The 27,960-nt window shown below is 50.2% G+C and overlaps 1 pseudogene; it reads left to right on the forward strand.

The window, feature by feature from the left end:
• On the forward strand, nucleotides 1-27,279 carry LOC128406102 (inositol polyphosphate 5-phosphatase OCRL-like; annotated as a pseudogene).
• Nucleotides 27,280-27,960: the final 681 nt, after the last annotated feature.

The raw sequence follows: 27,960 nt of genomic DNA on the forward strand, positions 1-27,960 counted from the left end.
ATGTCATCACAAGACCCATTGGCTCAGGTACTTACTAAAATTAATGCATCTCTGGAAAACCTAGCCAAACAGGTTGCAGAGACAAATAAACAAGTAGCTGAGGCCTCAGCAAAAATTGACTTGAACACTACAAGTTTAATTGAATTGGGAAAGAAGGTGAATTCTAATACACAGTCTATTGACAAGTTAGTGGAGGAATCGGCCTCGACTCAGAAATTAGCCGAAGAAGCGAAGGAGATTGCAACTGCTGTTCAAGAGAAGATACCACCGGTATGTAAAAAACTTGAGGACCACGGCTTGACCTTGTCTATGATCGAATTGCAGGGGAAAGAGAGGAACTTAAGACTCAGGGCAGTGCCGGAAAAGGAGAAGGACAACTTGGTGGACTACCTTACAAAGGAATTTACAGATTTCTGGCAAAAAGATCTGGAGAAAGGAGAATTCAAGATAGTGAGTGCATTTAGGATTGGCAGAAGACAAAGAAAGAATAGAGCAAGGGATTGTCTGATCGCTTTAAGAACAAAAGAAGAAAGAGATAAAATTTTGAATCTACAGTATCAAAGAACCTTGGAAATTGAAGATTCTACGGTGGAGATTTTCAGGGACATACCTAAACTGATCCTGGATGTTAGGGCCCATTACAGAGATCTTGTGGGCTTATTGAAAAGAAACAGAATTCTCTTTAGATGGGAATATCCCCAAGGCCTATCTTTCAAATTTAAAGGAAGAAAAATAAGAATAAGGACAGTGGAGGATAAAGACAAATTTTTCAACGACCACGAGGACGATTTACAGAAGGGGGTAGCTGGAGAGGAGCCAACTGCAGCAGAGGGAATTGGAGATATAGCAAACTTATCATTTGGACTCTCTGAATTGGGGAAAGATACACCACCGACAGAAGAAGAACAACTTGGTGCAGTTGGTGGGAGGAGTAAGTAATTCACGATGGCTCTGCAACTTCTAAGCTGGAATTGTAATGGACTAAATTCCCCTCGAAAGAGAAAAAGTGTTTTCCATATATTAAGAAAAGAACAATTGGATTTGATCTGTCTACAGGAAACACATGTAATGAGGTTACACAGGAAGATGCTTATTAATAAGAGATTGGGACAAGAATTTATTTCATCTGATAAGGTAAAAAAAAGAGGAGTTGTGATATATGCAAAGGAGAAACTTTCACCGAAACAAATTTTTAAAGATGAACAAGGAAGATATCTGGCTATTGAAATCCAACTTCAAGGAGAGAAATTTCTGATTGTAGGGGTGTATGCACCAAACGAGGGGAAATCTGAATTTTTTAAGAAGTTGCATGAAGTTCTTCTGGATTATATGGACTACAACATAATCTTAATGGGAGATATGAATGGAGTTGTCTCTACAAATATGGACAAGGCACAAAGACAGGTAATCACCAAAGATGGTAGATTACCAAAAACTTTTTTTGAATTGACCGACAACATGGACTTGATTGACATTTGGAGAACTAAGAACCCCCTAGGGAGAGAGGGAACTTTCTTCTCTGAAGCTAAAATGACCTGGACTAGAATTGACCAAATTTGGATCACTAGAGGAATGGCTCCAAAGATAAAAAAAGTGGAAATCTGCCCTAAAACTTGCTCAGACCATAATGCAGTAAAGTTGGAGATGAAGCAAACGACACCCGGCTCCTTTAGATGGGGGATGAATGACACTTTACTTAGAGATGAAGAAGTGTATAAAAAGGCCCAAAAAGCTTTGAGAGATTATTTTGAAATAAACATGACTACTAATGTGGAAAAAAGAGTAATCTGGGATGCCAGTAAAGCCGTGATGAGAGGGTTCCTGATTCAACAGAATGCAATAAAGAAAAGAAGCCGAAATGAGAAAAAGGATAAAATTCTGGAGAAAATAAAAGAAGGAGAGAAAAAACAGAGAGTAAAGCCAAAGTCACAGGAGATCTTGAAAGAAATAAAGTTACTTCAGGTACAATATATGGAATTAATGAACCAGGAAATAGGATGGAAAATGAAACAAATGAGACAGAAGACATTTGAATCAGCGAACAAATGTGGGAAACTACTAGCTTGGCAACTGAAAAAAAGACAAAAATTAAATACTATTACAAATTTGGAAGTAGAAGGAAAAGATATACACAACCCAGAGACACATCCGCTGGGCGGAGTTCTTTGCAGATTTCGATTTCCGGATAGAATACATCCCGGGAGACAACAACGTCATGGCGGATGCGCTATCCAGGAAGCCGCAGTATCTCGAGGAAGCGGCACCGGCAGCGGCCAAACACATTTTCGCACCAGAGGTGTGGGCGTGCGCTTCAGCCGCAGTGGACCTGGACGCAGTCCGTCGCGCGCTACAGGCAGATTCGTTTGCGCAATCCAAGATGGAGGAGGTGCGCAACGGCACAGCGAGGGACGACGAGTTCCAGATACGCGACGGACTACTCCTCCGCAAAGGGGCTCTCTACGTACCGGGAGACGACCTTCGCGCGAGAGTCTTGCAGCAGCTGCACGACGCGCCCAGCGCTGGGCACTTCGGCAAGGACAAGACGGCGGAATTAGTCACCAGGGACTTTTGGTGGCCCAAGGTGCGGGGAGAGGTTGCGGATTACGTTTCCAGGTGTGACACCTGCCAAAGGGCCAAGCCAGTACACAGGAAGCCGGCGGGTCTGCTGGAACCGCTGCAGACGCCGCTCAAACCATGGGAGAAAGTGGCCCTGGACTTTGTTACAGATCTGCCCAGTTCGCGCGGCAAAACAGCGGTACTTGTGGTCGTAGACCTCTTCACCAAGATGGCGCATTTCATTCCGTGCGCGAAGGTGGCCACAGCGGAACAGACCGCCAAGCTGTTCATAGACCACGTATTCAAAGCTCACGGCCTGCCGCGGTCCATCCTGTCCGACCGGGGCCGCCAATTCATCTCGAACTTCTGGCAGAAGCTGCTGGGCATCCTGAACGTCAAGATCAACTTAGCGTCGGCACGACACCCGCAGACCAACGGACAAGCGGAGAGGGTCAACGCCATCATGCAGCAGTACCTGCGATGCTACGCCAATCAACAGCCCTCGACCTGGGTGGACTACCTACCGCTAGCCGAGTTTGCCTACAACAACACGAAGCACGGGTCTACAGGGGTGACACCGTTCTTCGCCAACAATGGGTGCCACCCCAGAACCTTCCCGGGGTTGGAGACCGAGGCAGAGGGGGAGCCACGGGGGGCAGAGCACTTTGCCGCAGAGTTACAGGAGGTCCATGAGCAACTCCGAAGGCACTTGGAACTCGCGAAACACGCCTACAAGATGCAGGCAGACAGGCACAGGAGGGTTGGGGAAGACATACAGGTAGGGGACTGGGTCTGGTTAGCAGCCCAGGCAGTGCCGGCCAGAACGCTAGCTAAGAAGAAGCTAGGACACAAGCAGCTGGGACCTTACCAGGTCGCGGCACAAATCAATCCAGTGGCCTACCGGTTGACACTCCCGGAGGGCTCCAGAATGCACCCAGTCTTTCACAGGTCAGTGCTCACGCCTTACAAGGCACCCCACAGGTTTCAGGCGCCAGGGACCACACCAGCCCCACGTAGCCCATCGCCAACAGGGGAGGGACCACAGAGGGCGACGCCACTCAACGAGGTCACGCAGATTTTGGACTCCAGATGGGGGGAAGAGGGAGTTGAATATCTCCTCGCCAGGGAGGGTACTCCGGCCAGCGCCAACGAGTGGGTGCCGTGCTACGCCGTGGAGGAGCACTACCTCAAAGACGAGTTCCATTCGATCTTCCCACACAGACCCATGCCGGTGGAGTATTTCGACGACTGGCTTTTCACACCCACACTGTCAGCCAGCACGTTCCAGGGTTTCTCCTCAGATGAGGAGCCGACGCCGGGGATGAGCTCCCCGGAGGGGTCGCTCTCGGGGTTTGCCACGGACCGCTCCTATTGGTGGGACACTCAACCAGAAGTGGGGTGGAGCAGGGAACTGCTGAGGGGGCCCTTGCACACAGCCTCACCCGAGGGACCGGGTGGAGAGGTGGACATGGACGTGTGGGGGGAGGATCTTGGTTTTGAGCACGACAGCAGAGAAATGGAAGCAGAGGAAGTCGACGTCGACGAACCCATCGTGGGGGGGCCTGATCCCGCTGGCCGGTTGCACACCAGGGGGAGAGAACGGAAGCCAGCACTCACACCCCCAGCGCTGGAGCACCTGGAACCCACACCCGAAGAGGGGGAGGGGGGAAGGGGGGGCTTCGAGGGGGGGATGGATGTCAGAGGCTCAGGAGCAGAAGAGCAGGGGAGAGAGCAAATAGAGAGCGGAGGAGAGGAATCAGAGGGGAGCGTAGGGGAATATGACAGTGGACCGAGAGATTCCATGAGCTTCTCCAGCGAATCAGAAGATTCCCAGGAGGGGGCGCCTATGGTAAGGGCGAGGCGAGTCCCAGGGGGGACGATCCATAAACAAGCAACCAGAGGGGAGTCCCAAAGGAGTAGCGGAGGAGTAGGGCCAGTTCCCCCACCAGAGCACAGTGGGGGGGAAGAGTCACGTGAGTCAGGACCAGCTTCTCCTCCATCGGGGAGTGGGGAAACGGAGGGAAGGCCAGGTCCAGCTAGCCTCCCCGAAAGGGGGAGCAGTGACACAAGTGTAACGGTCAGAAGGAAAGTGGGAGGCTGCGCGCGCGCGCCAAGTTCAAATGTGGAGGAGCGCGGGACAGCAGAAAACCCGGATTGGGAGCCAGGTCCTAAAGCCCGAAAGAGGGGGGCAGAAGAGTCGGCAGAATCAGCGTCAGAAGAATCTAGGAGGGCTGAGACTCCGACTAGCAGAAGGACCCAGAGAAAGAAGGAACAGAGGAAGAGGTGGAGTAAGGCTAGAATCTTAAGCTGGTGTCAGGGGGGAGGAGATTCAGATGGGACTTCTACGGTCTGATGCATAGACGTAACGTTGCGCGCTGCGCGTCTGGAAATGAAACTGAACTTCAATAAAGACTTTTTAACTTGAGGAAGAAGCAGCGTTGGTCTTGTGTGAGCTGGGACCTTGGGCAGCGCTGACACCTGCCCTTGCACACTCCTGTTGTCTTTGCATATTTAACCAGCACATCTGTTCCAATTGGAGTCCTATTCCTGCAGTTCCACATCCTTCTCTTTGGCACTTTGGCATTCGGTTCCAGGAGCTGGACCTGAGCGCAGAGGCTTTCTTCTACTTGGACTCTACAAAGGAGCAAGAGTGGCTGACAGCTGTGGAAAAGGCTTTGCGTTCCAAATCCAAGTACAAGAAAGTAAGTCCAACCCCACCCATTTCTTCAGCAGCCAGACAGCTGTCAGGAGCTGGAGTGAGGAGGAGGAGGAGGAGGAGGAGGAGGAGGAGGAGGAGGTCAGCAAGAAAAAACACCTGGTGTCAGTGGTGTTTTATTCAAAAGAAGCCAACATTCTTTATTCAAAGAAACCCAAACCGTGCAGGCCTCGTGATCACAGAAACCTTTCCCAACAGGTCTTCCCCAGTGAGGTAGTTGTGAAGGCTGAAGGTTGCTACCCTCCCACCACTCTCTGAAGTCTCCTCCTCCCCCTGGTCCTTCCCAAGCAACCTGAGACTCTGACACCTTGCCTGTCTTTGCTCCCTCCTCTTAATTTCTCTGTCTTCTGGGAGACCAGCAGGGAGGGGAGCTGATCGCAGCAGGATGGGGAGACCCCCTGGCTTCTGCAGCAGCCTGCCTGATCTCTGCCTCTTGACCCCCGCCTCCAGCCTCCACTTCTGCCTCGGATTCTGGGCTGCTGTTTGCCACAGAATCTCCCTGCCCCCCTGCCTCTTCAGTTTCCAACACCTCCTCTTGCTCACAGTCTGCTCCCTCTTCTCCCTCGGACGACCCCCCACCAGTCCCTGGCTCTGAGCCTTCTTCCCTTGGGGGATCCCCAGTTGGGGCCCCCTGCCACTCCTATCTGCATCCAGCCGGCCCAGGACAGCAAGCAATGAACAGAGCTGGTAGACATCCCAGTACCTTGCATCTTCTAGGTGCAGCTGGTGCGTCTAGTCGGAATAATGTTGCTCATCTTTGTCAGGAAGGACCAGCTCAGCCGCATCAAGGAAGCGATGAGGGAGACAGTGGGCACAGGCATCATGGGGAAGATGGGGAGTAGACCCTGACAGCGGAATTCCCGACGTCGATCTTTCTGTCTGTCTATCTGCCAACCAGTTCCCCCCTCTTTCCTGCTTGCTCACTAACAGCCATCTTTGCTCCGCCCCTGCAGGGTAACAAGGGGTGTGTGGCCGTGAGGCTTGTCTGCAACAATACCAGCTTCTGCATGGTCAATTCCCACCTTGCTGCCCACATGGAAGACTTCAGGTGCCGAAACCAGGATTACAAGGATATCTGTGCCCAGATGAGCTTCCTGCCCCCTGACCAGGGTCTGCCGCAGCTGACAATCATGAAACACGTGTGCGTTTCGAGGGCTTGGAGGGAGAGAGCCTTGGCTGATGTAACTTGTTGGTCTCCGCTATCTGGAGAAGCAAATTGAGTCATGTTTCTGTAACTTTCCTGCCTGTGTGTAGCTCAGGGTAGGCAGCATTTGTTGTTGTTTAGTCATTTAGTCGTGTCTGTTGGCTTGCAAGCCCCCTCCACAGAGGCTGGCCCCTCTCACTGTCCTCGGAGCTTGCTTACCGGTAACCTCCTCTGGCTGATATCTCAGACAGACCAGGGAGATTTTGATAGGCGACATTTTCCCAAGCATGGGTAAAATGCACAACCCCTCCCTCCTGCTTCCGCAGGGGAAAGAAGATAAGTCAGAAATCTATTTACATGATGTTTATTTCTGACATTACAGCACTAAAGAAAAACACGTCCTTTCAGTTCAGTTCTTCTAGCAAGTCTGACAAACTTCCTGAACATGCGCAGTCGGAAGGTTTCAAATTACACTCTTCACAAAGACTTATCCAGCCTGTGAAGTTCCTGGGAAATTCTTTCCCACAGATAGCAGCATCATGTGATGTCAACAAGCTAGCTGTTTGCTGCTTTGATGTTTTCATATACTGACATCCTCCCCCATATGAATCATCGTTAGCTGCGGACAAAGCTTGATCCAGAGAAGAAAACAAACAGTTGTTATACATGTAACAATCCCCTGTTGTTTCAGTTCCACCCTTTGAACTACCTGCCACTGGTTTCACCAATGTAACTCTCTGGTTGTCTGACTTCCAAGGAATGAGTGCTTCTGCATTACCTTGGCTAGGAAATGTTGTGTTACGCTTAGCAAGGGGCCGCTCGGGACTTCGTGGAAAGCATGGCCTCCATGGGGCTGTCCCTGAATAAGTCTGGCCCAACCCATAGCCGCGGACATGCCTTGGACCTGGTGTTTACCTCTATGGATGTTGGTGATCTGACACTAAGTAAAAGCGAAACGAAAGAAGTGCCATGGTCAGATCACTTCCTGGTGCAACTGGACTTCTCTGCGACCCATCCCATCTGCAGGGAGGTGGGACCAATTCGGATGGTCCGCCCCCGCCACTTAATGGATCCAAATGGTTTCCAGAGAGTGGTAGGGGATGCTTTATCCCATGTTGATGGCCTCTCAGCTGATTCCCTGGTGGCCCGCTGGAATGTGGAGTTAACCAGGGCTATTGACTGTTTGGCTCCGAAGCGCCCTCTCCGATTGCATGGAGCCCGGACATCCCCGTGGTTTTCCACGGATCTGAGGGCAATGAAACAATCGTTGAGACGGCTAGAGCGCCGGTGGCGGATAACTCATTCCGAATCTGACCGGACACAGGTTAGAGCTCAACGTCGAGCCTACCAAGTGAAACCAACCACCTGTCTCCTGGATCCTTGCCCATCCTGGCTTATAAAAGCTAGCTGGGAAGGACTGGACGATGGGCTTCGTGGGGTGGTGAATGCTTCCCTCCGTGAGGGAGCCTTCCCAGATCCGCTGAAAGAGGCGGTTATTAAACCGCTTCTTAAAAAACCATCTTTAGATGCGGCCACGATGGCCAACTATCGCCCAGTCTCAAATCTCCCATTCTTGGGCAAGGTGATTGAGCGAGCGGTTGCCGAACAACTCCAGGCACGCCTGGAAGAAGCGGACCATTTGGATCCCTTCCAGTCAGGATTCAGGCCTCATCATGGGACTGAAACTGCCTTGGTCGCACTGGTTGATGATCTCCGCCGGGCTAGGGACAAAGGTGAGAGCTGTTTCCTAGTTCTGCTGGATCTCTCAGCGGCGTTTGATACCATCGACCATAACATCCTTCTGGACCGTCTTCAGGGGTTGGGAGCTGGAGGCACTGTCATACAGTGGTTCCGCTCCTTCCTCCTGGGCTGTGTTCAGAAAGTGGTGGTGGGGGATGAGTGTTCAGACCCCTGGGCTCTCACTTGTGGGGTGCCTCAGGGTTCTGTCCTCTCCCCCATGCTTTTCAACATTTACATGCAGCCACTGGGAGAGATCATCAGGAGGTTTGGGCTGGGTGTTCATCAGTATGCGGATGATACCCAGCTCTACCTCTCTTTTAAATCAGAACCAGTGAGGGCGGTGAAGGTCCTGTGTGAGTGTCTGGAGGCGGTTGGAAGATGGATGGCGGCTAACAGATTGAGGTTGAATCCTGACAAGACAGAAGTACTGTTTTTGGGGGACAGGAGGCGGGCAGGTGTGGAGGATTCCCTGGTCCTGAATGGGGTAATTGTGCCCCTGAAGGACCAGGTGCGCAGCCTGGGAGTCATTTTGGACTCACAGCTGTCCATGGAGGCACAGGTCAAATCTGTGTCCAGGGCAGCTGTTTACCAGCTCCATCTGGTACGTAGGCTGAGACCCTATCTGCCTGCGGACTGTCTCGCCAGAGTGGTGCATGCTCTGGTTATCTCCCGCTTGGACTACTGCAATGCACTCTACGTGGGGCTACCTTTGAAGGTGACTCGGAAACTACAACTAATCCAGAATGCGGCAGCTAGACTGGTGACTGGGGGCGGCCGCCGAGACCATATAACACTGGTCTTGAAAGACCTACATTGGCTCCCAGTACGTTTCCGAGCACAATTCAAAGTGTTGGTGCTGACCTTTAAAGCCCTAAACGGCCTCAGTCAAGTATACCTGAAGGAGCGTCTCCACCCCCATCATTCTGCCCGGACGCTGAGGTCCAGCGCCGAGGGCCTTCTGGCGGTTCCCTCATTGTGAGAAGTGAGGCTACAGGGAACCTTCTCGGTAGTGGCGCCCGCCCTGTGGAACGCCCTTCCAGCAGATGTCAAAGCGATAAACAACTACCTGACATTCAGAAGACATCTTAAGGCAGCCCTGTTCAGGGAAGTTTTTAACGTGTGATATTTTACTGTATTTTTGGTTTTTATGGAAGCCGCCCAGAGTGGCTGGGGAGGCCCAGCCAGATGGGCGGGGTATAAATAATAAATTATTATTATTATTATTATTATTATTATTATTATTATTATTATTATTATATTATAGCAACTCCCTGTTGTGTCTTTGTCTGCGACTCAGACATACCCTTAACCTGGCTTGAGTTGTCAACAATAGTAATACATGCAACAGCTGAACTAGCAAACTCTTGAGAATACCTCTTGGGTGGTACGCCCTTTGTGATTCTCTCAGACCTGCGTATGAGGTGCTGATCCTCCTTGCTGACTGGTTCAGTCTCAGGACCTTTTGGAGAACCAGTTCCAATAGTAAACAGTGGTTCATCCTTAACCTGTGAAGATCTAGCTTTTGTGTGTGAACCTTTCTCAATAACTGTGTCAACAGAACTCTCTGAGCTTTCTGTGTCACTTTCAGTACCACTATAATCAGAATAATCAAATTCATCATCTGAATCATCAGCAGTGGGAAATGTGTGAAAAATTACTCTCTCCTGTCCAGGAGCACTTTCTAGAAATTTTGTGAGAATCACCTGACCAGATTCAGACAAAATTACTCTGTAGAGACCCTTTTCATAACCCACAAAAATGCCTCTGGCATTCTTCACCCCATCTGGAGTTTCAGTCCTGATTTGAGATCCAAAAACCCTAAAATGTGTGACAGAAGGTTTTCTGTGGAACAGCTTCTCAAAAGGAGAACATTCCATACCTTTCAAAACCTTTCTCACCCAAGTGTAACAAAAACATGATAAAGATTCAGCCCAAAACTCATGTGGCAAGTGTGAACTCAGCAATTGTGCCTTCATGCCATTTTGCAACTCCTTGTTCACTTTTACACAGACAGTTTTGTTCCATGCAGCCTCTGAAACAGCAACCTTGTGCTCTATCCTTTGCTTCTCGAGGAAATCCTGGAAATCCTGTGAAAGAAAAATTGGCTTCTCATCTGTGAAAAGAAAATCAATATTATCATCATGAACACTCTTAACCTTATCACAAAACTCCTTAAACCTTTCTAAGGTTTCTCTGGGATTCTGCAAAATGTAAATCCATACAAATTGAGAAAAATGATCAACAAATATAAGATAGTATTTTGCATTGCCTCTAGAAGGTGCTAAAGGACCAATTACATCAGCATACACTCGCTGAAAAACTTTGTTAATCTTTGTTGCCTTTCCTCTCATGTCTTCTTTCGAGATACCTGCAAGAGAAAGCATTTTAGATTCACATGCTGTGCACATTTTAAAATCATTTTTATCAAAAGTTAACAGATACAGATCTCTGACAGATCTCTGGCAGAAAGATACAGCTCTCCATCTTTGTAGATTTTGCAGCTTTCCTCATCATAGGATAACACCAGTTTCTTCTTAGTTATTTGAGAAACACTCAGCAAATTGTACTTTAAATCAGGAACAAAATAAACATTGTTTATAGTCAAGTTCAGGCTTTCTAGATACACAGTTCCGATCCCGGTTGCTTCCATTTCCTGACCATTGGCCAGTTTCACAGTGAAGCGTTGCTTCTCAAACGTAGAAAACAGTTCCCGGCGTGATGCCATGTCTTGCGTCGCTCCTGTGTCTACAATAAATGAGTTCTCCACGGATGATGTGGCTTTTAGGGACATCAAAGCCATATCTGGTTTTGCCTGGGACTGGGTACAACCTTTGCTTGAAGCCTCAGGCTTTACAGAGCTCCCTCTAGCTCCTTTCTCCTGATGTGGTGTCTCCTGACGAACAGCGTTCTGAGCTACAGCTTTCTCCTCTGTAGCAATAGTAGTGGGGGTGCTTGATTTCTGAGCTTCACTCTCCCCATCAGCAACAGCCATTGCAGCAAAAACAGGATCAGCAACAGCAACAGCAGCAACAGTTCCTTCACTTCCTTGTTGTGGCTCAAAGCTCCTCCCAGCTTTCGATGAGCTCTCAAGAATTTGGCTAGCTTCATCTTGGCTCTCCCCCTTTGGTGCAACCAATTCTCGGTCCTTGCTTCCCACCTCAGCTTCACAAGCTTTGCGGAGTGACTCCCAAGCGACCCTTGGTTCTTCTGCACCCTTTAGGACTGGCTCAAGATAAGCGTCCACATTTTCCGCCAAAATTCTTAACACACGCTGTTTCAATTCACTTTGAATTGCAGCCTTCTTCCCCTGTGCTTGTACAGCAACAGGCTGTGGGGTCTGGACTAAGTCCCATAATTGCTCTCCCACAAGCAAGAATTCCATTGCAAATGACCATTCTAGCCAGTTTTGGCTATTCAGTTTCTGAGAGAACAGAGCCATCTTTAATCCCAAACTGCAGCTTTCTAGCAGCAAGCTGGAAAATCCAATAGTCTATTGGGCTGTTTACAAGCTGCTTGCACTTGGCAGTCAGCCCAGCTGCTTGGAAATCCCCTTCCAAGAGAATCTGTAAACAACAAGCCTTTGCTGCAATCCAACAGCAATCAGCAAGCTGCGCTCTGCTTGGAAAGTCCCCTTTCCAACAGTTTGTTTACAACAAGCGTCGCTGAAAAATCCAGCCTTGCTTTCGCTTCTGAAGCTTCTTTTCTCTCTTTGCTTTTTAAAGTTAACTAGCCCATAAATTTTGCTCAAAAAGTACTCATGTCTTGTCGCATAGCAACAGAACTTCTTATCAGCTCTGGAATGCGAAGTATGTGGCTTCTCTGCGCTGTTTTATCCAAAACAGGAGCTTTTTTCTCAGGGAACCGAAGAAGTTTTCCAATTCGCGTTCAGCATCCAGCCATAAATCAGCGTCGCAGAGGTCCGTGGATCGCTGCTTATCAGCAAAAAAAAACGTCTCCCACCTGGTGCTCAGCTGTCTTGTTGTTGCAACCATCGGGCTCTGCTACCACTTGTCGGTTTGCAAGCCCCCTCCATAGAGGCTGGCCCCTCTCACTGTCCTCGGAGCTTGCTTACCGGTAACCTCCTCTGGCTGATATCTCAGACAGACCAGGGAGATTTTGATAGGCGACATTTTCCCAAGCATGGGTAAAATGCACAACCCCTCCCTCCTGCTTCCGCAGGGGAAAGAAGATAAGTCAGAAATCTATTTACATGATGTTTATTTCTGACATTACAGCACTAAAGAAAAACACGTCCTTTCAGTTCAGTTCTTCTAGCAAGTCTGACAAACTTCCTGAACATGCGCAGTCGGAAGGTTTCAAATTACACTCTTCACAAAGACTTATCCAGCCTGTGAAGTTCCTGGGAAATTCTTTCCCACAGATAGCAGCATCATGTGATGTCAACAAGCTAGCTGTGTGCTGCTTCGATGTTTTCATATACTGACAGTGTCTGCCTCTTCGTGACCCCCTGGACCAGAGCACGCCAGGCCCTCCTGTCTTCCACTGCCTCCCGCAGTTTGGTCAAACTCATGCTGGTAGCTTCGAGAACACGGTCCAACCATCTCGTCCTCTGTCGTCCCCTTCTCCTTGTGCCCTCCATCTTTCCCAACATCAGAGTCTTTTCCAGGGAGTCTTCTCTTCTCATGAGGTAGCCAAAGTATTGGAGCCTCAGCTTCAGGATCTGTCCTTCCAGTGAGCACTCAGGGCTGATTTCCTTCAGAATGGATAGGTTTGATCTTCTTGCAGTCCATGGGACTCTCAAGAGTCTCCTTCGGCACCAGAATTCAAAAACATCATTTCTTCGGTGATCAGCCTTCTTTATGGCAGGCAGCATAGTGCTCTCCAAATGTTGATAGACCAAAATTCCCATAATTGCTAAGAATTGGCCTTGCTGACTGGGGCTCATGAGAGTTCCACTTCAGCAACACCAGGAGGGTGCAGTGTCGGCGATCCCTGCTGCTGCAGCTGCACCACTAAGGTTTCTACTAGAGCAGCCAGTAGAGAGCAACATAAACCGAGTGGCAGAGATGTATTAGATTAGATTATAGCAAATGTGGGCAACTTCTCCAGTGATCGGGGTGGGAGTTGCAGTTTGTTAAGGGCAGTAACGCGAAAGCAGAGCGGCCATTTTGCATGGAGAAGGTTCCAGGCTCAGTCACCAGTGTGTGCAGATCGGGCTGGGCATGATCTCTGCCTGAAAGCTGCTGCCAGTCCATGTAGTCAGTCCTGAGCTTGATGGGTCAATGGTCTGCCTCAGTATAAGGTAGCTTCCTATGTTCCTGTGTACTACAGCAGGGTTTGGAGGGCCACAAGCGCCCTGCCCATGAAATAAAGAACCAGGGGAAATTCTAAAAGACTTTGCTGAAAGGACATCAAAGCAGGGGCCAGGTGAACCTCTTTGGGAGATTATTCTGAAAGGTCGGGTGCCATGACTGAAAAGGCCCTGCCATGCTTGAAAGAGCAGGAGTTCCCTGGGAAAGGGATTCTAGTCAGTGGAGAGGCAGTGCAAAAATAAGTGGGCCTTCTTCTGGTACCCTTTTCCCAAACCTTGAAACACTTGAAAGGCCAAATGGGATGCTCTAAATTGGGCCTGGAAGCAGTTCAAGAGCCAGTCTAGTTCACAGAGCACTAGCCTAATATGATCATACTGCCCAATCCTAGTTATCAGTCTTACTACATATTGCAGGAAGTGGCAGCAGGCTGCCCCCCGACCCCCGACCCCGTGAGCTAGCCTGTAGCTGTGGTTTCTTTGCTTTTTTCCAGCATTGTCATCTGATCACTAAAAATGAGCTTCAGAGACTTCTGACCTACGACCAGGTGAGAGACATCTTTGTGTTATATGTGGTGGTTTAGGATATTGCCCTGTTTATTTCCTTTGTCTGGGATACCCCAGCCTAGGCTAGAGAAACCACTTTCAGACAGTTAGGAGCAAAGAACATAGGATGACTGTGACTTCTACAAATGCTTTTTAAGGTTGCAGGTTTGTGCAACCTGAATTAGAAGCAAGTCCCAATTAAGTTGGAGGGTTGCCTTGGAATAAGTAGGACTGCTCTGCAATTTCCCAGTTAGAGGGCTTTCCTAGCTCAGCACACGCTCCAGATGTTGTTGGACTCCCATCAGCCCCAGCATAGCTGCTGTCCAGCAATATCTAAAGGTCTAAGGTTTCCTGCTCTAGGTTTTGCATCTGTCTGGAAAATCTGCGTTGCTCACATGTTCTTATCAGCAGAGACTTCCATTAAGTCCAATTAAATTGCTGATGCTTTTTGTTTTACATTTTTCTCTCCAAGGTTTGTGTGTTCATCATGTTGACGACCTTTCTCCCACTTGGCATAAGGATCATTGGTATTTTGTGTTGAAACAGAGGCCTGATTGCTGCACCTTACGGTGGATTTCAACTCTGTGAGCGTAGTCATGCCTTAGCCCTTTGAGGAGGATGCTGCAAGGAAGGGAAGGGGGGGCAGCCTCAGACTTCCAACATATGCAAAACCATCATAAAACATTAAAAACTTCCCTAAAGGCTGTATAGTTACTTATCTCCTTGACATCTGACGGGAGGGTGTCCCACAGGGCAGGTGCCACTACTCAGAAGGCCCTCTGCCTGGTTCCCTGTAACTTCGCTTCTCACAGTGAGGAGACCGCCAGAAGGCCCTCGGTGCTGGACCCTGATGCCTGGGCTGAACAATGGGGATGGAGGCACTCTTTCAGGGCTGAGGCCATTTAGGGCTTTAAAGGTTGGCGCCAACACTGAGAATTGTGCTCAGAAACGTCCTGGGAGCCAACGTAGGATGCAAAAGGATGGTTTTGCAGTTGCTCCTAGTGTCGGGGGTGTATTCTGGTGGTTGTTAACAGTTTGTATGGATTATTGGTACATATAACATTGTCTATTGTAGGTATGGCTAACCTGTGGTCTGCCAGATGTTACCGAGCTGCAGTTCCTGTTGGCTCCAGCCATCATGGCCAGTAATCAGGGATGATGGGAATTGTAGTTCTGCAGCATTGTGAGGGCCACGTGTCTGCTGCTCCTGAGTTAGAGGATTTTCCTGCCGTGTGATGCAGCAAAGTAATTTAAGATGACATGGGGCAAAAATGCACAAGCATCCTGTACCTTTAATAATTGGGTATAAGATAGGATTTCAGCAGGTATACCCCTTTTTTTGCACTTGGCTAACCTACTAGTAGGGACGCGGGTGGCGCTGTGGGTTAAACCACAGAGCCTAGGGCTTACCCATCAGAAGGTCGGCAGTTTGAATCCCCGTGATGGGGTGAGCTCCCAGCTCCTGCTCGGTCCCAGCTCCTGCCAACCTAGCAGTTCGAAAGTGTTAGGATATTTCCGTTCCACCTTAAAAGGGAGCAGGCTTTGTGAGTCACAGAGTCTGCGTATTTCCTGTTCACAGGATATTTATGTTGTCAGTTGCTTTCGCTTCCTTCTTGTTGCCTAAGCATACCGATGCAGGCGGTCATGTTTTCTTTGTTCTGATCAACGCTGCATAAACTTGGAAAAATGCTCTCCTGCTGTGCATCTTTCGCTGTGTGAATTCTGCTGATAGAGTGTGCACCAGCCTAAGAATGTGGCAATCTATTTCTGAGGCTTCGTGTCGCTATTTGCTGATACTGCCTGTCTACGGGAGGTCGATGGATCGTCCGGTAGCCGGCTTGGGGGTTCAGATGGACTTTGTCTCCCTGGCAGTATCCCAACAGAAAGCACGTCCAAGTGCAAGTAGATCAATAGGTACCGCTCCGGCGGGAAGGTAAACGCTGTTTCTGTGTGCTGTTCTGGTTCACCAGAAGCGGCTTAGTCATGCTGGCCACATGACCCGGAAGCTGTACGCCGACTGGACCTAATGGTCAGGGGTCCCTTTACCTTTAACTTTAACCTACTAGTACTTCACCTTGGTCTTCCAGCACAACAGTGGCTGTTAATAGACTCCATTGTCAGGCAACAGGGGGTCTTTTGCTTCTCTGCTGATAAGCGATTTCTTTGGGTAAAACCTCAGCGCCTAGGGCTTGCCGATCGCATGGTCGACGGTTCGAATCCCCGCGGTGGGGTGAGCTCCCGTCTTCGGTCCCAGCTCCTGCCCACCTAGCATTTCGAAAGCACCCCTAAAGTGCAAGTAGATAAATAGGTACCGCTCCGGCGGGAAGGTAAACGGCGTTTCTGTGCGCTGCTCTGGTTCACCAGAAACAGCTTAGTCATGCTGGCCACATGACCCGGAAGTGTCTCCGGACAGCGCTGGCCCCCGGCCTCTTAAGTGAGATGGGCACACAACCCTAGAGTCGGACACGACTGGCCCGTACGGGCAGGGGTACCTTTACCTTTAAACATTCAGCGTACCCAAAAGACAGCTTTTGCTGATTTCACAGAGGGAGAGATCAAGTTCATCCCGACATACAAATTCGACTCTAAAACAGATCCTGCTTGATAGTTGAGCCTTTGTAAGTAAGTCCTCTCAATCATTCTTCTGCAAGGCTTGTTTGTTTTTCCTAGTCTGCTGAGATGCTAGTAGTGTCCTGCCTTTCCATCCTCCTCAGCAGGCTAGTAACAAATGGCTTTCTGCTAAGCAAGCTGTTGGAGGAGGGCTAGAGTTGAGGGCTGGGCGGACTTCCTTTCCTCTGCAGCCAGAATGGACACCAAGCCACGGAGGAAGAGAGAGATCCAGCTCTCCTTCACCTGCTCACTTTGCTTGCATGGAATTCCGGGTTGCCAAAGGCTGCTAGGCGAGTTGTGAAATGCAAGGCTGTGAGATCTTGTCTTCCTCAAGCCATCCCTGCTCAAAGTCTCTGGAAATGTTTTGGCTCCTTTTCCACAAGCAGCCTTTCCCCCACATTTGTCCTGATAACCAGCATCCTCTGTTTCATGGCGTGTATAAGCAGAGAATCCTGTTTGTGTCAAGGAAGTCTGGGAATGAGACTTGGTGCTCTCTCAAGATGAGTCTGCCAGGGCATAAGAACATGAGAGCAGCCCTGCTGGATCAGGCCATTGGTCCATCTGGCCCAGCATCCTGTTCTCACATTGGCCAATGAGATGCAACAGCACGCTCCCCTCCTCCAAGCCATACTGCTTCTCTTGGTGGAGTATGTTCGGTGGCCATTATGGCTAGTAGCCATTGAGCCTCACCATCCAGGATTTAACAAAAAAATTTTTTCCTTCCAGTAGCACCTTAAAGACCAACTAAGTTAGTTCTTGGTATGAGCTTTCGTGTGCATGCACACTTCTTCAGATACACATGCATGCACACGAAAGCTCATACCAAGAACTAACTTAGTTGGTCTTTAAGGTGCTACTGGAAGGGAAAATTTTTTTTGTTTTGACTATGGCAGACCAACACGGCTACCTATCTGCATCCAGGATTTGGCATATTCTTGTGGTTCTTGACAACTGTCAGAAGCCACCTAGGCCTGCTAGTTTCATTGCTCTTGCTGTGGTAATGGGGAAATCAAAAGGACAGGCGGAACATGTAGTGACGAAGCCGGAAAACGGCAGGCTCCTTTGGGCAGCATTTCAGGTGCCAGAAAGGGTCTTTTGGATCACTGAAAAAATAGTGTCTGAACAAGAATAACGGGGCCCCTTGCTTTGGGGAAGGATCATCATTTGGTGGTGTGCCATATGCTTTGTATGCAGAGTCTCAAGTTGAAACTCTATGGCACCTCCACCTGAAAAAGGATTGGGCCACAGAGAGCTGCTGCCAGCCAGAGTAGACTTAATTAATGAATTGTGGGGTTGGAAGGGATCACGAGGGTCATCTAGTCCAACCCCCTGCAATGTAGGAATCCAAACTGGGGGAGGTCAGAAATTCATTTTGACCTGGTAGAAGGCAGCTTTTGATTTCCTGACAACTCTCTCCATGAGGCAACATGCCTGCACACCTGCAAGGTCCGCCCCTTCAGAAGTTGGACTCCCAAGCCCCATCATCTCCAGCTCCTGACCGTGGTCAAGATCACAGGCCGTGTGTGGAGCCAAAGTTTGACTGCGTGAGCCTTGTGTGTTGCCTCAGCCAGTCCAACTGTCTCCTTGCAGTGGGAAGTGCCGTGTGCCAGCATGGTGTGAGCCAATCCTCTGGAGAGGAGGCAGCGTGAATCAGCTCAGCTACCGAAGCCACATGGAATTGAAAAGGAGCTCCCTCTTCCTCACAGGGGTAACCCCTGCCCTGGCCAGGGCTATCGTCTATTCAGGGTTTTTAGTTGCCTGCCATGTGGCACCTCCTCGAATCTGGGCAGGCCCTGACCAACAACCAGGCCCCTTTCCACAGAGCTCCTCCTTGGCCAAGGACTTCCGGTGCAAGGAGTGGGCAGGTTTTGGCTCTGTTAAATCCCTAGGCTTCCATTCCCCACTCTTCTGAGTACACGCTGCTCCTGCAGGCATGGCAGACCACATGGGCTGAACTGTATACCTTAACCGTTGGCTCCATTCATCCAATGGAGCTTCTGTGGTACTTGGCTTGGAGCATTTGGCTTCAGCCCATTGGCTCTGGAAGTCACAGAGTTACAGTACTTGCCTCTTTCAGGGCTGGGAACAGGGGGGTGCGTCAGGCCTTTCTGCTCTTAACTCATGCCCCCCCTTTAGTCCATAGCCCCAACAAATGTGCTCTGCCCCCCCCCATAGGTGAAGGTTGTGGAGGGTATTGTTCAGTTGATGGACAGGATGGAGAACGAATTCCTTCCCTCCCTGGAGGGAGGTAAAGACGAATAGGATCCTCTCCAACCCCTTAAAGAGGGTTTGCTGCAAAAAGACCAGGGGGGAAAGAAGCCCTTGGCCCATCTAGCTCAGTCTTGATTTCCGGGGGATCTCTCCCAGTCCTACCTGGAGATGCTGGGGATAGAACCTGGGACCTTTGCATGCAAGGCAGATGCCCTTCCACTGAGCGGCAGCCTCTTCCTCCTCCTCGCAGGCAAAGACTCCAGGGGTAGCCAGCGTGGTGCCCTCCAGATGCTGGACTACAACTCCCATCATCCCCAGCCAACATGGCCAGTGGCAAGTGCAGCAAGATCTGGAGAGCCCCACGTGGACCTGTTGCATGTGCAGTCCCCTAAATGAGAGCCCGGGGCCAAGGACAAACTTCCCCCTGGAGCACGTTTCCTTGCCTCTGCTGAAGGCAAGCACTCTCTTTCCTCCCCCCCCCCCTTTTGCTCTGCAGTTTCCGCTTGAGAATGTGAAGTTCCGGCAGCTGCAGAAGGAGAAGTTCCAGATCACAAACAACGGGCAGGTCACCCTCCACTTCTCCTTTAACCCCAAGCTCAGTGACAGCCAGTATTGGAAGCCATGGCTTCGCGCTGAGCCCTGCGAGGGATACTTGGAGCCCAGCGCGTCTCTCTCTGGAATCAGAGAACTGTAGAGTTGGAAAGGGACCGCAAGGGTCATCTAGGGAAGGCCTTCCTTTTCTCCTCCTCTTCCCAACCCTCCTCCCTCAAACCTTGGGAGTTTGGTAGAGCAGGGGAGGCTTAACATTTGTGGGCTGCATTGCCCCATGCTCAAGCCTCCAAGGGCCACACGTCAAAGCAGCTGAGCCCAAAGTGTAAAAGTGTGTGTGACCAGCTTTAAACAAACACACACACACAAATGAATTGAAGCCAAACAATGCTGGAGGGTCCCAAAACACCTTTTGGCATCGCAGGGAACCAGTGAGAGCAGTCCGTCCCAAAATTACTTTTTTAAAAAAAAGAAGCGTATTTTTATGTTGTGGAGGCACAAAAATATCTTGGGGATCATATAGAACTAGCCAAACTTTTAAAAACTCAATGAAATGTAAACTAAAAAAGAAAGTTACATTGGGGGCGCAAAAATCCTTTCCCTTTTTATATTCTTTTGTTAGGATCACTTTCTCTCACCCCCCAGTATCCTGTCACCATCTTCTGTGCAGCTGCTGCTTTGGAGGACTAGAGAGGAAAGTGGGGTGGGGGTGGGAACTGAGTCGCTTCTTTTCCTAATTCTTGAAGTTAAGGTTTCCCCCATACACCTGTGAGAACAGGATGCTGTACTAGATGGGCCATTGGCCTGATCCAGCAGGCTCGCATGGTGTCCTTCTGTTCAATTCTTCACTGTCTTCACTTTTAATTTACAGACAAGCCAACTTGGCTGTGCCAAAGAGTGTATCTACCTGACCTCCTCCCGTTTTAGGTGAGACGGGGGACATTTCCCTGGAGGTGTACGTCAGCAAGGAAGAGAAGATTGAGGCTACCTTTGTCCTTCACCTTGACCGTGGCAAGGACTATTTCCTCACCATCAGTGGGAGCTACCTACCAAGCTGCTTCGGGACCTCCTTGGAAGCCTTGTGCTGGGTGAGGCAGCCGCTTGGTGAAGTTCCTGTCACCAGACTTATTGACCTGGTAGGGAAAGGGGTTGATTTACCTGGCAGGTTCATGTGCTGGATGTCTAGCCTTCCCACTCTGCTTGCCTGCTTGAAAAACAGCTGCTCTTCCACTCAGAAATGTGGGGGCTGGGGGTCCTCCGCTGCATTCAGCTTCTGTAGCTGTGCATCCGCTTCCTGTGTGCTGTTCATGCCCTTTGTTTGCCTTGACTGAGTCATCCCAGGTTCTGGTCCTCCCACCTGCCCTTTCGCAGGGCCACTGAACCGTGTGCATTTCCCTGCCATCTGCCCAGATACGGTTCAGCCAACGGGCTGTTTCTTTCTCTTCTCAGGGCCTGTGCCATTAACACCCTGGGTTGTCTTTTGCTCTTGCCTTCCTCCTCTGATCTCAGGGAGAAGACAGCTTCCTAGAAAAGGTAACAGCTGGTTTGCTATCCTCTAGATGTTCTTGTAGCGGGCTCAAATCAGGTACAGGCAACGCCCCGTTTACACGGGGGTTGCGTTCCGAGGTACCGTGCGTTTAAATGAAATTGCGTATATTGGGGACAGCATTGGAAAAGCCTGCAAACACCCTCTAAACTTCCGGAAACCCTTTTGAAAGGCCTTTTGAAAACCAGCAGCCTCCCTGCAAAACTCCTTGCTCCAACTCTCCGCAGGCCTGAGAGGTCGGTGCCAAAGCTCCTGGGAGGGAGTCGAGATGCTGTTTCCATGCCGCTTTGCCGCTTTGGTGCTCTTGGGGGGGGGGACATTTTTGCCCCTTCAAGTGCCCCTTCCAGCTTTGCGGCAGTGTGCATGTGCCTCGAAGGCACGTAAATGGAGTTGCCCTTGTCAGCGATCAGCAGCTGCTCCATGCAGTGGCAGCTGGTCCCTTAGGGCAAACCAGGCACTACCCCACCAACCTGACTTTCCTCTCAGGCAACCCGCACCTGCCTGCCTTCTGACTCAAATCCAGTCCAGGTGGTGGCTCTAGCTCTCTGCTTTGGTCTCTTCCCTAGTCTCAACGTGGCCCTTGTAGAAGTCGGCAGAGGAGAACGGAGACGAAACCAGAATTTGCCATCACTGCTTGTAACTGATTTTGCGCTGCTTGACTCTGGGTCCGCTTGCGATTGGCAGCACGGGAGGCAGAAAGCCCAGTCTCATGATGCAGGCGCCAGCCCCCTCTGGCCCCAAGAGCCAGTTTTCTCCTTGTCTCTGTGCTCAGCCACTGCTGCACAGGCTATGCCACTCTAGCTTACTCTTACCACCTGAGCACTGGCATTTGGGAAGCGGTAGTGGCTGCTTTGGGGTGGCTCAGGGAAATGTCACTCCTCTCAAAATCAGATCTACTTGGGTGTATTATCATAGCCACAAGGAGACAGTGGTGACTGTCAATTTGGACAGCTGTAGACATTTAGAATCATGGAGGATATGTTTATCAGTGGCTACCGGTCAGGGCTATTTTCTTGCCGCTATTATCACAAACCACATGCTTTTGATTACCAGTTTCTGGGGAACATTATGGACAGAGTGCTATTGTCCCCGTGTCCCTATGGACTCCCAAGGGCATGTGGTTGGCCATTGTGGGAACAAAATGCATAGCTGTCAAGTGTCCCTTATTTGAAGGGACAGTCCCTTATTCCAGCGCCATGTCCCGCTGCTGTCCCTTATTGATGGATGTCCTTTAAATGTCCCTTAAATGATGTCCCTTAAATTTCAAAGGAAGCAGCTCCTCTCCCTCCCTCCCTGCCGGCCAGGGAGGAGGGAGGCTCCAACTGTGTTGCTTGGCTGTGTTGCTCACCCAATAAGAAGTCTAAGAACGACTGGGGGGTGGAGCTTGCATGCCTTGTGTGTGGCTAGTTAATGCAAGCTGAGGGGTTTTTTGAATGCTGGACGCCATTTTGTTGCACGTGCTGCTGCAAACTTTGCAGTGCAAAGCCAGGCCGGGGAGCCATCTTAAGTTGCGGCTGCATAGGCCTTGTGGTGCATGTGATTCAGATTCTATTCAGTTGAACCTCTGGTTACAAAGTTGGTTGGATAGTGTTCTCGAAGCTGCCAGCGTGAGTTTGACCAGACTGCAGGAGGACAGGAAGACTGGAGTGCCTGGAACAGGTGAGGCTGCAGGTCCCTTATTTTGTCTGCTGGTCCCTTATTTTCAAGACTGCTGGTCCCTTATTTTCAAATCTGTAAGTTGACAGCTATGACAAAATGCTGATCTAACCCAGCAAGGCTCCTGTGTTCTTTAGCATGCACCAGCTACTCTTGCACTAAGACTCTGATACAGTATGTGTCATTCCCCACACCAATAATCTCTCTCTCTCTCTCTCTCTCTCTCTCTCTCTCTCTCTCTCTCTCTCTCCAGGGGCGGGGAGTATTGGCGGGGGGGGAGGGGGGATGAACTGGGTCCTAATCAACAGCTGCCCTGGGGATGAGGGGATCAAATTCTCCATCCTTGCCAACTCCTTTTAGTGATGGGCTGCTTGCCACTGCTGTGCTCCTAAAGCTCTCTTGCTCCCCCCTCCTCTCTTTCTCTTTCTCTTGAATGTGGTAACTTGAGATAGAACTAACCACCCTGAACATTTCTGGAGAGGAAGATGGGAAGGAGGCCGGAGGCATGGTTCACCAGCTGCTGTGTGCTGCATTGCCCAGACAAAGTCGTGGGCTGGGGCTCCAGCTGTTGCTCAGTTTCTACCACTGTCTCTGCAACGTGCTCTAGACAAGGGGTGGTGAACATGTGACCCCATCATCTCATCATGCTGGCTGGGGCTGCAGCCCATCAACCTATGAAGACCCATCCATGTTCTGTTGCTGTTTTTGTTACTTATTTCCTGCCCTTCACCCAACAATTTAAATAAAATGTTAGCCAAACCTCATGTCCACAGCTGCATATTCAGTAAGCTTTTGGGTGAACTGCACATCCGGAGTGGGAGGATTACGAGCTGCATATTAATAGGGGGAGGGGGAGCTTGGATTTGGGGTGCGAGCAATTTGTTTTTTGTTTCCCCACTTGAGATGCTTGCTGTGGCTAGGGCCAGGCGATATATTTTCAACTCAGCTTGAAGTCTAGATAGTGAGACTGGTTTCATAATTTCTGACCTGGCAATATATTGCGAATCATGATGTGTGTGTGTACTATGCAAAAAACACCATGTGGGGGGAAACTGTGAAGCCAGACAATGCTTCTCTAGATTCCTGCAGCCCCTGTGGACTCTGCCGGTTCAGCTTTCCCCTGCCCTCCTGCAGGGGGCAGCAAAAATCACAATGCGGGGGAAACCGTGAAGGCAGCCAATGCCTCTACATAGCTCCATCTTATTTCAGACATTGCGATATATTGGTGTATTGCAATGTTTAGCTAGTGATATATCACCGTGTTGAAAGCCAGCTATCGCCCAGCCCTAGTTGTGGCCTCAGAGGGCAAGACTTGTCCACCCAGCTGGAGCAAGGAAAGAATGCATACAGGCACACATTCTGTCAGGCTCTCATGCCAGCCCCGCTTGTCACTGGACCTCCAGGAGAAGCAGTTTCTGGATATCGTACCCCAGGATGGTGATGACTCCACTGAGCGGCCAAGGAGATCTGGCTTTTGGTGGACCACCTCTTCAAGAATGCCTGCCACCAGGTGAGCTGAGGGGGACGGTACCATTGAAAGGATGGGTGTGGGCTGGAATCCAGTACCAGTTTTGGGGTGTGCAGGTTCCAAACGCCACCATTGATTTATATCTTAGCTACCGACTCGCTCTTACAAGCTCCTGCTGTGAGTATAGTGGCACCTTGGTGGAGCGGCAGCAGGTGGGACATCCAGCATACGGTCTTCCTTAGAGCGGCTCAGAAGAACCCAAGTGTTCCCAACCATTGTCTGTCTCTCCCTAGCAAAGCGGCTCTCTGAGACTCGCCACTAGAAGAAGCGGGGAATGATTTCACTCTCCCATTGCCCCAAATCAGGAGAAGGGTAGTAGGAATGCTACTGTGGAAAGCAGGCGGGATACAATTCTCAGCCCTTGTGCCAGCTCTCTTGGTGATGGGCTTCTCTCCATTGTGGCATTCCTCGACCTCATATTATGCACCCCAGGGCTGGATTGTTCTTCATGCTATCCAGGATGTACCTCATCCCTTCCGAACGCATGGGTGATACTCTGCTTCAGGAGGACCTCTTCCAGACCCCGGGCACGCAGGACGAGCTGCAGGAGATAACTGAGTGGCTGGACACCAGCATTCCCGAGACGATCCGTATCCTCTTTGGGGGGCATTGTTGGGGAGCAGGGCTGCTTGGTGGTTTTCTTTCACTCTTGGCTGGAGTGGACCTGACTTTTATATACCTGGTGGCTTAGGTTCCTAGGCCACCCCATCCTTAAGGCTCTGGGACACAGCACAATGAAATGCCCACAGTCAAGTCCAGTCATGCATCCAAACAGCTTCACAGCTTTAACCCCCATTTGAAAACATCAGCCTGGCTAGATAAAGCAGAGGTGGGGAATCTTGACAGGCCCGCAGGCCCCACATCTAGCATCATACGTGGTGTCAGGTGTGGAGACAGGTAAAGACATGGCTGCAAAGGAGCTTCAAGGGTGCGTTCAATTCTTCTTTGGCAGGCAGGTTTTCTTGACTGCACTTTTGGAGTTGACCACGAGTATTTGTTGTTTGGATTGAAACCATGCCTGCAGAAGGGCATTTCCTTGGCATATCAGCTTTGCAGGCAGCTTCGTCAAGAGGGGAGGTGTGGGATAATTACAGTGGGATGGCTCAGCTGGTAGAGCGTGACACTCTTAATCTCAGGGCTGCGGGTTCAAGGTCCACCTTGTGCCAAAAGGGGGAACTTGCAAGGTGGGCCCAGATGTATAAGGACCAAGCTTCTTGCTTTGGACCAGCCTGGGAAAGAGGCAGGCTGCAGGTAACAGGACAGAACACTTCCCTTGCCAGGCTGTCAATAGCTGGCAGTGACCACTCGGTGGCCGAAGCTCTGCTCATCTTCCTGGAGGCAGTGCCAGAACCAGTCCTTTGCTATGAACTGTATCAGCGCTGCCTTGAGTGCTCACATGGCAGCCACCTCTGTCGCCAGGTCAGCCCCAGAGCCCCATCTCTTCCTGGCTGGTCTGCGGTGTGTACAGAAGCATAGAATCAGAAGGAATTTCCAAAGTCATCTAGTCCAAATGTTGCCGCGAGTAACAGGAAATCCACTAAAACATCCCTGAAAGCCAGTAAACCGGCACACTGGCAGGAGGGCTAGTCTGGTCTGGGAAGCCTTGTTAACTGCAGAGGTTGCTGATGTCTCCTTTGATAACCATCCCTCTCAGTTGTGGAGGGGGGTGGGGTGCGCACATGTTGCCTTTTTGCTTTCTGACCAGGACTTGTAACAATAGCCCACCTGTTTCAGTGAACCTCGCTTGAATTTCCAACCCAGGAAGCGGCCATATACTGGGCCACCTTGCTCAGTATTGTCGAAATTGACAAGCAGTGGCTCTCCAGGATTTCAGACAAGGGATGTTCCCTACCCTCCTGGGAGATGCTGGGGTGGAACCTGAGACTTTCTGCATGAAAAGCAGGTGGTTTACTGCAGAGCTATGGCCCTTCCCCCAAGATATCTCAGTTGGTAGAGCATAAGACTCTTCATCTCAGTGTCCTGAGTTCGAGCCCCACCTTAGGCATTGCAGGGGGTTCGATTAGTTAACCCTCGTGGTCCCTGTTGTGTATTGAGTCAAAGGATTTTATATCTGTATTATTATTGTCTGTATTTGCATTAGAGTAAAGTAACTGCCTTTTGGTTCCAGAGGGTACAGTTACTATTGGTTCATTTAAGCTGCTGTATTTGGATCCTCTGTCTTATTGGTTTCCTCCAAAAGGCAGGACTGTGATTGCCTGATATTGTTCCCTCCAAAATGTATCCTTTCTAGCTAGTTCCCTGTCCCTATAAATGTAGCTCTCCCCTCCTCAGTTCTCAGTCTTGTTTGCTTTAATAAAGAAGTGTTACTACAGAACTGTCTCCAGCATATTATGTCAAGAGAGCTGAAATCACAAACCCCACGTCACAACAACTAAATTTTAAACCCCAAGAAATCCACAGTTGGCACCCCAAAACTGCATTTTTCCTTTTTCAGTTGCAACCCCACCTCCTTGAACTTGAGCAACACTGCACGGACACGCGCAACCAGTTCCTGTGGGTCTTTTCCAGCAATCAAAACGTCATCAAAAAATGGCAAGACCCCCGGCAGACCTCTTAACAGGCGTTCCATGAGCCCTTGAAAAATCCCTGGGGCCACACAAACTCCAAATTGTAATCTGTTAACTCTGAACGCCCCTTTATGTGTGACGATAGTCTGTGCTTCCGCTGATTGTGGGGTTACTGGCAGCTGTTGGTAAGCTTGTGCCAGGTCAATTTTGGCGAACACCTTGCCCCCAGCCAGTTTAGCCAACAGATGTGATACGACTGGAATGGGGTATGAGTTTCCCCTGAGTGCCTTATTGATAGTACATTTGTAATCTGCACAGATCCTGACTTCCCCATTTGCTTTAAGGGGCTTGACGATTGGAGTCTCCCACTTAGCAGAGTCCACGGGTGAGAGAACTCCCTGCTTGACCAATTTATCCAGCTCTGCTTCGATCTTGGGTTGCAGTGCAAATGGCACTCGCCTTGGTTTGAGTTGGATTGGGGCCACCCCAGGGTCCAATTCGAAGTCAACTGGGGGCCCTTTATAACAACCCAGTTTTCCATTAAAGAGACCAGCAAATTCTTTGCATAATGCCTCGCTCATCTCAGGGCAGGTTTGGATTGAATTAAGCCCTGATATACTCAGTCCCAGGGCGGGGAACCAGTCAGTGCCCAGGAGACTGGGGCGACTGCCCTTCGCAATCACCAGTTTAAGTACCGCCTGTTTGTCCCGGAACTGTACTCTCACGGCACACATTCCCATGACATGGATGCGGCCCGCTGAGTATGACTGCAAAGTTGCCGGGAAGGGCTCCAGAGGGGGCAACTTACCCCTAGGGAAGAATGTCCTCGCGGTCTGGTCCGACACGATAGTGAATCCAGATCCGGAGTCCACCTCCATGTCGCACAGCTGACCCTCAATCTTCACCTTGACGTGTGCCTTGCCTTGCGCTGGAAACTGCACGACCCTCCCGTTGATCTCCGTTACGTAGTGGCAGTCCTTTAGAACATGGTTTGCCGTGGGCGGTCTGCGATGCTCCAGTCTAGGTGCTCCTGTCGCTTCCAACGCCGCCGATCTACAGACCCTGGCGATGTGACCTGTCTTCCCGCACGTCCAGCACATAGCATCCCGGAAACGACAACTCTTCCGCTCATGGTTTCCGCCACAACCAGGGCACCTGCCTCGGTGCTCTTTGTGCACTGTGCAGGCCTGACGCACTGACTCGACCCCACGGACTGGGCTTTGGCTCGGAGTAGCCTCTAGCTCGTCCATGGCATGCGCAACTTCTATCTGTGGCTTAGGGGCCTTGCGACTGGCATCAAGCTCCTCTCTTTCATAATTCTCCGTGGCGGTGGCCTCCTTCAAGGCTGAAGCAAGGGTAAC

The sequence above is a fragment of the Podarcis raffonei genome, chromosome W (assembly GCF_027172205.1).
Source record: "Podarcis raffonei isolate rPodRaf1 chromosome W, rPodRaf1.pri, whole genome shotgun sequence".
Lineage (NCBI taxonomy): Eukaryota > Metazoa > Chordata > Lepidosauria > Squamata > Lacertidae > Podarcis > Podarcis raffonei.